This window comes from Triturus cristatus, chromosome 1_1 (assembly GCF_964204655.1).
Source record: "Triturus cristatus chromosome 1_1, aTriCri1.1, whole genome shotgun sequence".
In the NCBI taxonomy this organism is placed as follows: Eukaryota; Metazoa; Chordata; class Amphibia; order Caudata; family Salamandridae; genus Triturus; species Triturus cristatus.
Genome location: NC_140579.1, coordinates 900603330 through 900618754, shown reverse-complemented (window position 1 = coordinate 900618754; position 15425 = coordinate 900603330). Strand labels below are relative to the sequence as shown.

Sequence of the window (15425 nt, the reverse complement as noted above, 5' to 3'; positions counted from 1 at the left end):
GCTCCAAAACTTGTCTTATCCATGTTCCTACCCGGCTGTCACCCTACAGGACGTGAGAATGGTTTTGTCCAAGCTAAGCAGGTCAACTTGGAACTCCGCCCCGTCTCTCATCTGTGAAAACAATAACACGACGGTAGCTCGATTGGCCTGTCACGGCAAGCGCGAGACAATTCTCATCACAGAGCGCACGAGGCACAGGCCCCGCTCGAGAGACTCGTCGCCAGACAATACGTGAGCCGTCCTGCTGCCCTCCCCCGCAAGGCGTCACTCGGCGCTGCGCGAAGCCTCACTCTCCCTCGTGTGCCCCACAGAGAAGCCCGAAACACGTATGAGCCATAGAGAGGCGGAGGGAGAGTGCGAGAGCCCCCGCGAGGTCCTGGGCACGGCGCTGGCACCGACCCACCCTCCCCCCCCCGCCGCCACCGGAGCCCGCTATGGACCAGTGCGTGACGGTGGAGCGGGAGCTGGAAAAAGTGCTGCACAGGTTTTCGGGCTACGGACAGCGAGCGGAGCCTGGAGGAGCTCATCGACACACAGCGGTCTGCACCGTGAGATCCTGCAAACAGCCAGTAAGAGCCGCCTGCGCGCCGCCGCGACCCCCACCCCTTTTACCCACCCCCCTATACCACCTCCCATAACATAGAGCGCTGAGAGTCCGGAGGCCAATACTCCAGCACAGGTTTTTGCTCCCAAGAACCTCCAGACTTTAGGTATGGGATGTTTTGTGCCTTACAATCATTAATCGTGTGCCTAAAAAACAGTGCTTCAAATTGGCAGGTACTGTCCGGTACCAAGTACCTGCGCTTCTTTCATTTCAATGGGAGAGTTCCTGCTCTTTTCAGCACTGCTGCAGTATATCTAATGGTAGAGTACGGTCACTTCACTGAATAGTGAGTGACTGCACTTCTGTATTTCCTTTCAAAGCACTGGCCTAACCCTAAAGAAATGACACATGAGTACGTAAATAGATGAGACATCCATTGTATGTCTGCGGAAGACGCCTCGCGCTCACACGAGGGGATAAGGTGTGCCCTGCCCTGGACGTTATCCATCAAAATAAGGGCCTTACGGCTAACTCTCGGGGTATCGGGTGTCACGTGTGAGTAAAGCAGTCGGATCACAATGCCAATAGCTCTAACTTTAACAATGCCGAGACCATTGCATTGTAAATGCTTGTTTTTAATCTGAATCTGCGTGTTTGGCACCATATGCTGTGTGTTCCTGGTTGAAGTGTATACGTTTACATACCAGAGTTGTGTGCGTTCTTCAACTTGATTTTACGATTCAGATGTTTTTCTCAGTATGTTGTGTCTGCGCTTTGCTGGTTGTGTGCCATTTTTTGTGAGTGTGGAGTCTGCCAATACATGTTCTGGATGTTTCAGCATCTGTGTGTGTTTTTAGCTGACTGTTTTTTTTTTTTTTTTGTGGTAGTCATCCTGTCAGTGTGGTGCGTGTGCCTCCCTCACTGCTGCGGATTTCAGTGTGTGTGTGTGTGTCCAGTTCTCCTCAGTGCGGTGCCTGCCCCTTGTACGTCCTCAGTGTCACTGTGTGTGTGTATTTTTCCCATGGATGTGGGAGCTAACGCCTGGAACACGCTGTGCCGAGCTTGCTCGGCGCCTGTGTGTGCGTCTCCCGGTTCTGCTTCATGGCAGCGCGCCCGGCTCCTGCCTGGACGCAGCCTGCGGGCAGGCTGTAATCGCAGTTATTAATAACACGCTGAGCGGCATCGACCACTTTCTGATGCTGGCACCCACTGCAACCTGCCACAAGTGTGTGCAGCCCACTGCCTCGTGCGACAGGCGCACAATGACGGATGGTGTCATACTGAGTTGACCCCTCTGCTTGTGACTAAGGCAGCTCACCCTCACCCCCACAGAAGGTTGTGGGTCGATGGGAGCGAAGAGGAACAAGCATTGGCATAGATAATAGGTCTCGCCTTTGGGACCTTGTAAGTAAAAAAAAACAAAAAAACGTAAGTGTAAGACTCCAGGTTTACATTTTCCTTCGTATTTACGATGCAGTAAATGTAAACGTGAAGTCTTACACTTAAGTTTTTTTTTTTTTTTCTTTACTTGTTTTTTTTTACTTACAAGGTCCCAAAGGCGAGACCTATTGGCTATGCCAATGCTTGCTTCTTGTTCCCTTCTCCCTCTTAAGTTGCGCTTGTCTTCCTAACCTCTTTCCTCTATCCACTTCCCCAATTCTTTCCTCCACACTCCCCCCCATCTTATCTAACTTGATATCTACAGATCATCCGATTTCCCTTTCCTCCTCCCCCTTCACACCCTCGCCTCCTTTCTCTCCCACCCTAGTCTTCTTCCTCCTTCTTCGGTTCTCCCTGTTACTGATGACTCTCGTCCTTATCTTTTCTCTGTCTCCTCCTCCCAACAACCTTGTTCACATTCTTGTAAATATACGCTGGGAAATCATTCTTTCTACATCTCCTTTGCCCATCTCATCTGCTCTCATCGTTTACTCAATCCCTCTCCGCCATTATATTTGATTTACTTTTGCTCTTTCGTCCTCTGCATCCTCCTTACTATCACCCTCCAAATCCCACTTCTTCTCTCCTTTTTCAAGCTTTACTCGCTTTCTCTCTTTATTCTCCCACCAACTCCTTCACTCTACCTCATTCTAGCTCCTCTTTTGTCTCCGCTGTGCTCAATACCTCCCTTTCTCTTCCTCCTCCTCTCCTCTTCCTACCCAGTCTCTCCCTACGCCTTTCTCTTCTTCTCCCTTCTTTTGCTGTCTTTTTCATAGTAGTCTTTCTCCTCCTCCTCTCTACTCGTAAAATAACCACAAATAACAGCACGAGATACTGTCCTCGCGTGTGGAAGGGGAATGCATGGAGCCATGCAGGGTCCAAAAACAACGAGAGGGCTATAAGCGGGCACACAGGACGGCAGTCCTCCTCTTATGCCATATTTCTGTAGTGCAGTGGGGCATCGCTGCCAGTTTAGCACGGAAAGCCAAACCATTGGCGACATCCTCTGTATCAAAAGGCCACAGTCTTTTACTCCAGACTTATCTAAGTCACTTGTGTACGGTCTTATCTATGATGTCACGGTCAGATTAAAGATCAGGCCATGTAATCTTCCTGTGATGTCATCATTACACACATTATCATGTATTAATATCAGCATTCTTTTGGCTTTAGAATGTTGGTGATGATGAGCAGGGCTTTAAGTGGGATAAAAAAACTTGGGTGTTTCTAAAAAGGGCGTGACAAACCTGTTAAAGGGGTGTGACCAACACAATTAGGGGTGTGGCTTAAATCGTGGGACCTAGCATTTCATGCTTCAAGTAATTCATGAGTTCTCACTCAGCAAAGGATAATAAAATAGCAACAAAAAAACTTCCCTGAACGTAGGAACTGACTTGTGTTACTTCTCTATGTTACTGTCTTTTAAGTACTTTCTAGTCCCTTCACTGTTACTCTTTCTATGTTTCTTTAAGCCCGTTTCGTTGTTATTTACTTCCTTGTTGCTATCTGGTGGCTCTGTCCTCTGCCCGTCTCCTTCAGTCTCTCCCGTTCTCTTGCTGATATTACTGTTTTTGCTACTTCCCTGCTATCTCTGCCGCTGACCGCGGCCCCCACAGGGGGCCAATCAGTGGTCGGCGCCTTAGTGCCCCCGGGGCACCGGTCACCCCTCCCCACCCCCTCCCTCAGGGAGGGGGCGGGGACGCCGACCGGAGCCCCCCTCCTCGGGCTGGCCGGAAGTGACGCGCAATGCGTGTCACTTCCTGGCCCAGGTGTGAGGGGGAGGCTATTTAGCCTTCCCCCACCCTCTTGGCGACCTCTTTGTCGCCCACATCGCAGCATCGGTCGTTGTCCTCACCTCGTTGCTGCGATCCTGGTCCCCACGCCGCTTTGGTCGTCGTCGTTCTGTGTCACAGGATCAACCGTGAGTCTTGCTGCACCCACTCCGCCCCGGCCCTGTCCCTGGGCAGTACCAGGTTGACGGGGCCCTGTGGCTCGGATGGCCACGGGCGGAGGGGGCGCAAGATGGGGGCAGGGGTGGCTTAATAGGCCGACGCTTCGGTCCGTCGGCGGCGCCGGCAATGAGCGGTAACAGCAGGTAGCAGTATGAGACTCTTGGTGGCGCTGGCCCCGAAGCGGTGGGTCACCCTGCTAACACGGGCTATCCTTTCACCCCCCCGCGCATCGAGCTAGGGTTCGGGGGGATTCGCTGGCACGGTCTAAATCATCCCCTGGCCACGCGTCGCTGCAGCGAAATACTGTGAAGGGTAAAGCGCTCCAATACCGTCCGAGTACACACTCAAAATTGGGGACCGGTTTCAATGCCCGCACTCGCCAAGCTAACGAGCGTGAGGTTGTGCTCTCAGTTAACGATACTGGGCGGTTCACTCCTCCCGCACTGTCCTTGAGTTGGGCCTGGGTTGGGGTTGTTGTCGCGGAGGATAGACAGCGGGGCTCCAATACCTTTCCGCACTCTCATTGAGGGTGGGCTTCATGGGCAAGTCATTGTTGACCCCCCCCCCCCTCGGGGCCTCGAGCCGGGTCCGGGTGGGGCTCCGAGGAGGTGGTCGCCGACGGGGGTGTGCTGTTGCGGGCCGCTGGCCTCGTGGTGGCGGCACCATCCTGTGATCCCGGGCGACCGATTGTGTTTGGTCACCTGTGCGTCGAGGTCCGGGGATGTGCTCCTGTGAGAAGTTGGCCTGATGTATGATGTCACTAGTTATAGTGTACACCTTATATCAGTCCAAATACCCTTATGGTGATTGGTTGTAAAGTCAACCTTATAGACCAGCTATCCTAGTGGTAGCATGGACAAGAGCAGTCTTAGGCTAAACTCTGAATGGCATGTGAAGCCAGCTGTGATACCATATATAATCCCTTGAATACCAAATGAAAGGACACCACAACAGATATATATATAAAATAAAGTGTATTTATTCTAAGCAAACCCTCAGCACTCTTTATGAGATTAGAGGTAAGTACAACACAGTCCTATTTATGCATACATTAAGTCACACAGGTAAGTAATACAGTTAGGCCCTAGGGGCCACGCAAACCATATACTAAGTAAGTGGTATAAGAACCACTGTCACGGAAATAGAATAGGCCTAGGCCTAGGGAATCGCTGGGGCTACACTACACTAGCGTTAGTTAGGAAGTGGGAGGCCCACGGGATTCGTGTGCAGAGTGGAAACACTCACGCGTAATGCGTAAAAGTCAATAGCAATAGTACAGTTTAGAAAACGGTAGATTTAGGACACTTCCGGAGTAGCTAGGAAGTTGAGACTTGAAAACTAGACACTAGGATAGTCACAATCCTGATGAGCACCGGAGTACCCAAGTTACCTAGCCCACAGGCTGCGGGTGCATAGGGGTGAAGATGCGTCGTTTTCGTCGTCGACTCCTATGGATGCCTGAAGAAAGATGCTGACAGGCAGTCAGTGAAGAGTGTCCGGTGGATCCCAAGGCTGGGATCAAGAAGAGAAGAAACCTGCAAGCAGAAGGGACAGAGTCAAGGTCACTAGCCAGTGACCACGTGGAACCAGGAAGGAACCAGGCGATGTCGTGAAGATTGCAGGTGAAGGTGAAGCTTGTCGCTGCAGCCAGGAGGACCAGGAAGCGTCGAGGACAACCAGGACCAGGAGGCGAGCTGTCCCACGAAGGCTCTTGCTGTCGGCGGCGTCGAAGTTGGACTAGGACTCACCAAGCCTTGGCAAGCGGAACCCACGAAGAACGAAGGACTTGCTTCTGGTGCAGACCAGGAAGGTCTGGGGTGCTTCTTCTTTGCAGAGAAGCGGGAGCCAGTCTGGAGGAGCCAAACCAGCGCAGAAGATTTCAGGGTGCGTCGTCACAGAGGCCACTAGCCAGCGGGCAAGCAACCGGACAGACGCGGCAAGCAGGAAAATGCTGAAGGGCCCCACGCAGGACTCATGGAGTGTGGGGGGCTGATCTTCGGTGCAGATGGTGCTTGGGGTTGGGGCTTCTCAATCCCCGGTGCACAACTTCGAGGGTACCTCAGAAGCTGCGCTGTAAGTTACTAGCCACTTTTTCCAGGTAGCCGGTCCCACGTCGCTCGTCGCCTCCACAAATCTCAGCTCTGCTGCAGATGTGGATGAGGGTCGGAGAAGTCTGGAAGTCAAGGCTCTGGTCGGGCTCTGCATTCGGTTCCTCGTAGAACGGTCGCAAAGCAAAGGGTAGTCTCTTGATGGTGCCTGTTTGCACAGGGTAGCCACTCCTTGGCTACAAGGGAGATTCTTCAGTCTTCTTCTTTCGTCGAATGTCGAAGGTCCAGAGTTTCTGTTCAGTTTTGCAGGTTCAGGATAATCTAAAGTCTTGAGGCCCAACTCCCACTCTTATACTAATCTGGGGGGCTGGGATACCTGCTAGGTCACGCCTTATGGGTGGGACCTGGGAGGGGGTGGTTACACCCACTTCCCTTTGTCCAGTTTCGCGCCAGAGCTGGGGCTGGAGTGCCCCAGCGCCGGTTTGAACTGGACTATGCAAGGAACACCTTGTGTGCCCCAGGCATGTCTCATTCCTTTCAGCCCACCCTGCCCCAATACACTAAAGGCTGTCTGGGGAGGTGCTAGCACCTACCCAAGCAGGAAACCTATTGTCCAGGCCTCCCTGGCTGGGATCACTCCCAGCTGCAGGAGGTCAGACTTGTGTTGTGGCAGCAGCATCCATTTTGTGATGCTGAGGCTTTGGTCAGAGGCTAACAGTTGAAGTATGATTTTAACATGTCTTTCCCTCTAGAAGGGGGGAATAATATTCTCATGTCCAGAAATGGCATGGGGGTATTATTCCACAGTGTTAGACACCTTACACGACATGTTTCGATAAAGCCAAACCATAGTTACCATAACCGTCTAAGGTTATAAGGCACTTTAAGAGTATATGGTAGGCTATATCATAGAACAGCTATAAGGACAAGGTTCCGAAAGCTGCAGACAGGCTCAGCTCATGCTAGAGCACCATCTCACATGTTACCAAGCACTCTGCCTCCAGGATTGTCAAGGCCTGCCATAGGAGTGACTGATAGGTACACATGTGTCTATATGTAAGTTAGGTATAGGAATACTACACCTAAGCAAGGGGTGATTACACGACCTTGCCCCAGCTGAGTGATCAGCCAGTTGCGTCAAAATGGAAGGCCAGGCCAGGGGTGGCATAATACATGCTGCAGCCCCTGGTAGGCCTAGGGTACACCTATGCCCTGGGTACCTAGGGTACACTGTACAGGGGCCAATAAGGTGATCCTATCCAAATGGGTTATGCACCTAAAGTACATAGTATTAATTTAGAGAGAGAACAGCAGGGCTGTGGGTCTGATTAGCAGGCCCATAGCCACATCTAAGTCGAAAACCAGTAAAGCAAAAGCAAAAAGTGGGGGTGAACATAGAAAGCAGACCCTACTCTCCTACACAACCCCCCCCAAACTTAGGGACATTAAACTAACCTTGACCAGTTGAGTCTTCATGTTCTAAGTGGAAATATCTGGAGAGTCCATCTGCATTGGCATGGTCAGTCCCAGGTCTATGTTCCACTGTGAAGTCCATCCCCTGTAGGGAAATGGACCACCTAAGAAGTTTGGGATTTTCACCCTTCATCTGATTTAGCCATAAGAGGGGCTTATGGTCTGTCTGAATCTTGAAGTGAGTGCCAAACAAGTATGGCCTCAGCTTCTTCAGGGCCCAAACCACAGCAAAGGCCTCCCTCTCAATAGCTGACCAACGTTTCTCTCTAGGGGTCAGCCTTCTACTTATAAAAGCAATGGGCTGGTCTTGACCATCTACATTCAGTTGTGAAAGAACAGCTCCCACACCTAACTCAGAAGCATCTGTCTGGACAATGAACTCTTTGGAGCAGTCTGGACTTTTCAGAATAGGTGCACTGCACATGGCCTGCTTCAGGTCATCAAATGCTTTTTGACAGCTTACTGTCCACTGAACTTTCTTTGGCATCTTCTTGGAGGTCAAGTCATTAAGTGGTGTCACTACGGACCCATAGTTCTTAACAAACTTTCTGTAGTACCCAGTCAGGCCCAAGAAAGCTCTGACCTGAGTCTGGGTAGTTGGAGGAGCCCAGTCCTTTATGGTCTGGATCTTGCTCTCCAGTGGTTGAACCTGACCCCCACCAACTAGGTGGCCCAGGTATACAACCTTGCTCTGCCCTATCTGGCACTTAGTGGCCTTGATAGTGAGGCCTGCCTTTTGCAGGGCCTCTAAAACATTCCTCAGGTGGACCAGGTGATCCTCCCAGGTGGAGCTAAAGACAGCAATATCATCAAGATAAGCTGCACAATAATCATCCAACCCAGTAAGGACTTGATTCACCAGCCTTTGGAAAGTGGCAGGTGCATTCTTCAAACCAAAGGGCATTACCACAAATTGATAATGTCCTCCTGGGGTCGAGAAAGCAGTTTTGGCCTTTGCATTCTCAGCTAGTCTGATTTGCCAGTAGCCTGCTGTTAGGTCAAATGTGCTCAAAAACTTAGCAGCTGCCAGTCTGTCAATGAGCTCATCTGCCCTAGGTATTGGGTGGGCATCTGTCCTAGTGACAGCATTGAGACATCTGTAATCCACGCAAAACCTCATCTCTCTCTTACCATCTTGGGTGTGAGGTTTTGGCACAAGGACTACAGGACTAGCCCAAGGGCTCTCTGAAGGTTCAATGACTCCCAGCTCCAACATCTTTTGTACCTCAACTTTTATGCAGTCCCTGACATGGTCAGGTTGCCTGTAGATTTTACTCTTCACAGGCAGACTGTCACCAGTGTCCACCTCATGGGTGCACCAGTTTGTCTGACTTGGGGTCAGAGAGAACATATGTCTGTAGGATTGCAGAACCTGTCTGCAGTCCTGTTGCTGATGGACAGTGAGGCTGTCAGAAAAGACCACACCATCAACTGAGCCATCATCAGGGTTCTGAGTCAACAGGTCTGGGAGAGAGTCACTCTCTTCCTCCTGCCCCTCATCTGTAGCCATGAGTAGCCCCATGTCTGCCCTGTCAACATATGCCTTCAATCTGTTGACATGAAGCACCCTGTGGGGGCTTCTGGGAGTCCCAAGGTCCACCAAGTAGGTGACTTCTCCCTTTTTCTCAACAATAGTGTGGGGTCCAGACCATTTGTCTTGGAGTGCTGCTGGGGCCACTGGCTCCAACACCCACACTTTCTGTCCTGGCTGGTAAACAGTCAGTACAGCCTTTTGGTCATGCCAAGCTTTTTGGAGTTCTTGGCTTGCCTCAAGGTTTTTAGAAGCCTTCTTCATATACTCTGTCATCCTGGAGCGGAGACCAAGTACATAATCCACTATGTCTAGTTTGGGTTGTCTGAGAGGTCTCTCCCATCCTTCCTTCACCAAACACAGGGGTCCTCTTACAGGATGCCCAAACAAAAGCTCAAAAGGGCTGTAGCCAACCCCCTTTTGTGGGACCTCTCTGTAAGCAAACAGAAGGCAGGGTAAAAGGATGTCCCATCTTCGCCTAAGCTTGTCTGGTAAACCTTTTATCATCCCTTTTAGGGTCTTGTTGAATCTCTCCACAAGCCCATTGCGCTGTGGGTGATAGGGGGTGGTGAACTTGGAGTTCACACCACACTCCTTCCACATTGCAGTCAAATATCCTGACATGAAGTTGGCGCCTCTGTCAGAAATGACCTCCTTTGGAAAGCCCACTCTGGAGAATACTCCAAGTAGGGGCATTGCCACAACAGGAGCTGTTGTGGTCCTTAGGGGAATAGCTTCTGGATACCTGGTGGCATGGTCCACTATCACCAGTATGAATCTGTGCCCAGATGCTGTTTGTGGGTCCATTGGTCCTACAATATCTATGCCCACTCTTTCAAAGAGGACCCCCACCACAGGTAGTGGTATGAGGGGGACCTTTGTGGTGCCACCTGATTTGCCACTGGCTTGGCAGGTGACACAGGAGCGACAAAACTCCTTAGTATCTTCTGACATATGGGGCCAGTGAAAGTGAGGGACAAGCCTGTCCCAAGTCTTGTTCTGGCCTAAATGTCCTGCAAGGGGAATATCATGGGCCGAGGTTAGAAGGAAGCCTCTGAACTTCAGTGGTATGACCAACCTCCTGGATGCACCAGGCTTGGGGTCTCTAGCCTCTGAATACAGTAGCCCTTCATCCCAATACACTCTATGGGTACCTTGAGCATTCCCTGCAGCCTCAGCAGCAGCCAGCTGTCTGAGGGGTTCAAGAGAGGGGCAGTCTAATTGAGCCTGCCTCAGATCTGCCCTTGAAGGTCCCCCTGTCCCAAGAAACTCAACCTGATCAGGTTCAAGTTCTTCTAGGACAGTTCCTTCAGGGCTCTCAGAATCATCCTCCTGGGAGGGCTGATCCACCACCTGAGGCAGGGGGGAAGGCACAGCCTTAACCCTACTGCTCTTTCTCTTGGGTTGTGACTGGTCCATAGTTTCAGGATCCAGCACTTGTTCAGTGTTGCACTTTTTGGCCTGTGACCTAGTCACAGCAAGGACATGTGCATCTATCCCCAGCATTTCTGCATGGGTCCTATACTCCACTTCAGACCAAACTGAAGTTTCAAGATCATTGCCCAGTAAACACTCTACAGGAAGGTCTGAACTAACAACAACTTTCTTGAGGCCAGTTACCCCTCCCCAGGAGAAGTTAACAATAGCCACACTATGGGAGGTAGTGGCATTGCTAGCGTTGGTCACTAGGTAATTCTCACCTAGTATGATCTGTCCAAGGTCCACAAAAGCAGGTGTCACCATTGTGACACTAGCTCCAGTGTCCCTGTAGGCCTGAGCCATTCTTTGGTTGATAAAAGGTGTCTGTCTGTACTTGCCCAGGTTACTGGGGCCTACAGTAGAGGACAAAGCTAAGTCCCCATCACAGATCAGAACAGCCTGAGTAGGTACTCTGACTAGGCCAGAATCCTCCTCAGTTCCCAGGGTTAACCCTACTACACCCTTTTGCTGGGAACCACCACTTACAGCTGAACTAGGGGGTACAGTTGCCTTAGGGGCAATGGTGGCTGGGGGCTTATCCTTTTTGGTGCACTCACTAAACCAATGTGAGTTGGACTTACAATAGTTGCACCATGGTTTCTTTTGGCCATCTTTCTTTTTATCCTTTTTGGAACCACCCTCCCCCTGAGCCTTTTGGGGGCCTGGTGAAGACTTCTGGTCTTTTTGTTTCTGCTCATTACCCTTCTGGTCTGCCTTTTTCTGATCACCGCCCTGGTTCTGGTTTTTCTGCTTAACTCTAGTCCTGACCCATCTATCTGCCTTCTTTCCCAATTCTTGGGGAGAAGTCAGATCAGAATCAATCAGGTGTTGATGCAATAGCTGGTTTTGACAGTTGTTAAGTATTTGCTCTCTCATGATCAAATTATACAATCCTGTATAGTCCTTAACCTTACTTCCCATTAGCCAGCCTTCCAGAGCCTTAGTGGCACAATCTACAAAGTCAGTCCAGTCCTGAGTCTGTGTCTTCTGGGTATCCCTGAACAACAACCTGTATTGTTCAGTGGTTAGGCCAAACCCATCAATCAGAGCACTCTTCAGGACAGTGTAATTATCTGCATCCTCATCACTAACTGTGAGGAGCTTGTCTCTTCCTTTCCCAGAGAAGGAGAGCCACAAGATAGCTGCCCACTGACTTTGGGGTACCTGCTGTACTTTGCAAGCTCTCTCCAAAGCAGTTATCCATTTGTGGATGTCATCCCCACACTTGTAGGGAGGGACAATCTTGCTCAGGTTTCTATTGTCATAGTGCCTGTCTCTATCTCTAGGAATGTTGCTGCCACCAGTGGGTTCTAACCCACTTAACTTTTGTTCTCTAGCCAGAGCAAGCTTCTCTTTGGCAAGGGCAAGTTCTTCCCTCTGAATCCTCAGATTAGCCTCCCTCATTCTGGCTGCATGCTCCTTTCTCTCAGGTGAAGTCATTCCCCTGTGAGAGGAAGCATTAGAGATGCTAGAGACATGGGAGTGGATGGATTCCCTTGAAGGGGATCTGTCTCTCCTGTTTCTCTCTGTAAGCCTACTTGTGGGTCTGTATGGGGGGACCCCATGCAAACTCCCATGTAAACTTAGGTTAGCCTGGCTAAGTCTTCCTACTTGGCCCTGGCTGTCTACCTCTCCATCTGAAGCCCCATCTGACTCCTCTGTGGTGGGTAGACCCTCCTCTGTGCCTAGGGCACCTGCCTGAGATGCCCTATGAGCATCATACTCCTCTAGGAGTTGTCTTAACTGAAGGAGGGTAGGGTTTGCACCCTGTTTTATTCCTCTGGAGGTACACAAGTGTCTCATCTCCTGGAATGTTAAGGTATCATATCTAGAGGGGATCTTTTGCAGACCTGATCCTCCTGAGAGAGCATCTACTTGATCTCCTCTCAGAGACATGATCTAGTGAGGGTGTGGTGTGTGCACCTACCTACACTAGTTGTATCTACTAAACCTCTCTAGTAGTTGTAGTCAGGGTGTGTTACTCCCTTCCACCTACAACTACAAAGTCCAGTAGGACTTAAGTATAATAATCTATGTTATATGTACCTAGACAATATCTGTGTGATCTTTCAATTTAGTATCTCAAGATTACAATGGTATTACAACAGCAAGCTCAGATCCCAACCGCTGCTCACCAATGTGAGAAGTTGGCCTGATGTATGATGTCACTAGTTATAGTGTACACCTTATATCAGTCCAAATACCCTTATGGTGATTGGTTGTAAAGTCAACCTTATAGACCAGCTATCCTAGTGGTAGCATGGACAAGAGCAGTCTTAGGCTAATTTCTGAATGGCATGTGAAGCCAGCTGTGATACCATATATAATCCCTTGAATACCAAATGAAAGGACACCACAACAGATATATATATAAAATAAAGTGTATTTATTCTAAGCAAACCCTCAGCACTCTTTATGAGATTAGAGGTAAGTACAACACAGTCTTATTTATGCATACATTAAGTCACACAGGTAAGTAATACAGTTAGGCCCTAGGGGCCACGCAAACCATATACTAAGTAAGTGGTATAAGAACCACTGTCACGGAAATAGAATAGGCCTAGGCCTAGGGAATCGCTGGGGCTACACTACACTAGCGTTAGTTAGGAAGTGGGAGGCCCACGGGATTCGTGTGCAGAGTGGAAACACTCACGCGTAATGCGTAAAAGTCAATAGCAATAGTACAGTTTAGAAAACGGTAGATTTAGGACACTTCCGGAGTAGCTAGGAAGTTGAGACTTGAAAACTAGACACTAGGATAGTCACTATCCTGATGAGCACCGGAGTACCCAAGTTACCTAGCCCACAGGCTGCGGGTGCATAGGGGTGAAGATGCGTCGTTTTCGTCGTCGACTCCTATGGATGCCTGAAGAAAGATGCTGACAGGCAGTCAGTGAAGAGTGTCCGGTGGATCCCAAGGCTGGGATCAAGAAGAGAAGAAACCTGCAAGCAGAAGGGACAGAGTCAAGGTCACTAGCCAGTGACCACGTGGAACCAGGAAGGAAACAGGCGTTGTCGTGAAGATTGCAGGTGAAGGTGAAGCTTGTCGCTGCAGCCAGGAGGACCAGGAAGCGTCGAGGACGACCAGGACCAGGAGGCGAGCTGTCCCACGAAGGCTCTTGCTGTCGGCGGCGTCGAAGTTGGACTAGGACTCACCAAGCCTTGCCAAGCGGAACCCACGAAGAACGAAGGACTTGCTTCTGGTGCAGACCAGGAAGGTCTGGGGTGCTTCTTCTTTGCAGAGAAGCGGGAGCCAGTCTGGAGGAGCCAAACCAGCGCAGAAGATTTCAGGGTGCGTCGTCACAGAGGCCACTAGCCAGCGGGCAAGCAACCGGACAGACGCGGCAAGCAGGAAAATGCTGAAGGGCCCCACGCAGGACTCGTGGAGTGTGGGGGGCTGATCTTCAGTGCAGATGGTGCTTGGGGTTGGGGCTTCTCAATCCCTGGTGCACAACTTCGAGGGTACCTCAGAAGCTGCGCTGTAAGTTACTAGCCACTTTTTCCAGGTAGCCGGTCCCACGTCGCTCGTCGCCTCCACGGATCTCAGCTCTGCTGCAGATGTGGATGAGGGTCGGAGAAGTCTGGAAGTCAAGGCTCTGGTCGGGCTCTGCAGTCGGTTCCTCGTAGAACGGTCGCAAAGCAAAGGGTAGTCTCTTGATGGTGCCTGTTTGCACAGGGTAGCCACTCCTTGGCTACAAGGGAGATTCTTCAGTCTTCTTCTTTCGTCGAATGTCGAAGGTCCAGAGTTTCTGTTCAGTTTTGCAGGTTCAGGATAATCTAAAGTCTTGAGGCCCAACTCCCACTCTTATACTAATCTGGGGGGCTGGGATACCTGCTAGGTCACGCCTTATGGGTGGGACCTGGGAGGGGGTGGTTACACCCACTTCCCTTTGTCCAGTTTCGCGCCAGAGCTGGGGCTGGAGTGCCCCAGCGCCGGTTTGAACTGGACTATGCAAGGAACACCTTGTGTGCCCCAGGCATGTCTCATTCCTTTCAGCCCACCCTGCCCCAATACACTAAAGGCTGTCTGGGGAGGTGCTAGCACCTCCCCAAGCAGGAAACCTATTGTCCAGGCCTCCCTGGCTGGGATCACTCCCAGCTGCAGGAGGTCAGACTTGTGTCGTGGCAGCAGCATCCATTTTGTGATGCTGAGGCTTTGGTCAGAGGCTAACAGTTGAAGTATGATTTTAACATGTCTTTCCCTCTAGAAGGGGGGAATAATATTCTCATGTCCAGAAATGGCATGGGGGTATTATTCCACAGTGTTAGACACCTTACACGACATGTTTCGATAAAGCCAAACCATAGTTACCATAACCGTCTAAGGTTATAAGGCACTTTAAGAGTATATGGTAGGCTATATCATAGAACAGCTATAAGGACAAGGTTCCGAAAGCTGCAGACAGGCTCAGCTCATGCTAGAGCACCATCTCACATGTTACCAAGCACTCTGCCTCCAGGATTGTCAAGGCCTGCCATAGGAGTGACTGATAGGTACACATGTGTCTATATGTAAGTTAGGTATAGGAATACTACACCTAAGCAAGGGGTGATTACACGACCTTGCCCCAGCTGAGTGATCAGCCAGTTGCGTCAAAATGGAAGGCCAGGCCAGGGGTGGCATAATACATGCTGCAGCCCCTGGTAGGCCTAGGGTACACCTATGCCCTGGGTACCTAGGGTACACTGTACAGGGGCCAATAAGGTGATCCTATCCAAATGGGTTATGCACCTAAAGTACATAGTATTAATTTAGAGAGAGAACAGCAGGGCTGTTGGTCTGATTAGCAGGCCCATAGCCACATCTAAGTCGAAAATCAGTAAAGCAAAAGCAAAAAGTGGGGGTGAACATAGAAAGCAGACCCTACTCTCCTACAGCTCCTGTCTGCGCCGCCGCAGTGCGGGCGGCATTCCTTATGGAGGCATCAGCGACCTGGGATCCGGGGCAAATCATTAAA

General features: G+C 50.5%; 1 long non-coding RNA gene across 1 annotated transcript in view; it reads left to right on the top strand.

The window, feature by feature from the left end:
- The first annotated feature begins 3822 nt into the window (after positions 1 to 3822).
- Positions 3823 to 15425, top strand: part of LOC146871258 (uncharacterized) — a 224987-nt gene continuing 213384 nt past the window's right edge. Inside the window, exon 1 of the long non-coding RNA XR_014959533.1 lies at positions 3823 to 3905. This is a non-coding gene — a long non-coding RNA (uncharacterized LOC146871258). The remainder of the gene's footprint in view (positions 3906 to 15425) is intronic.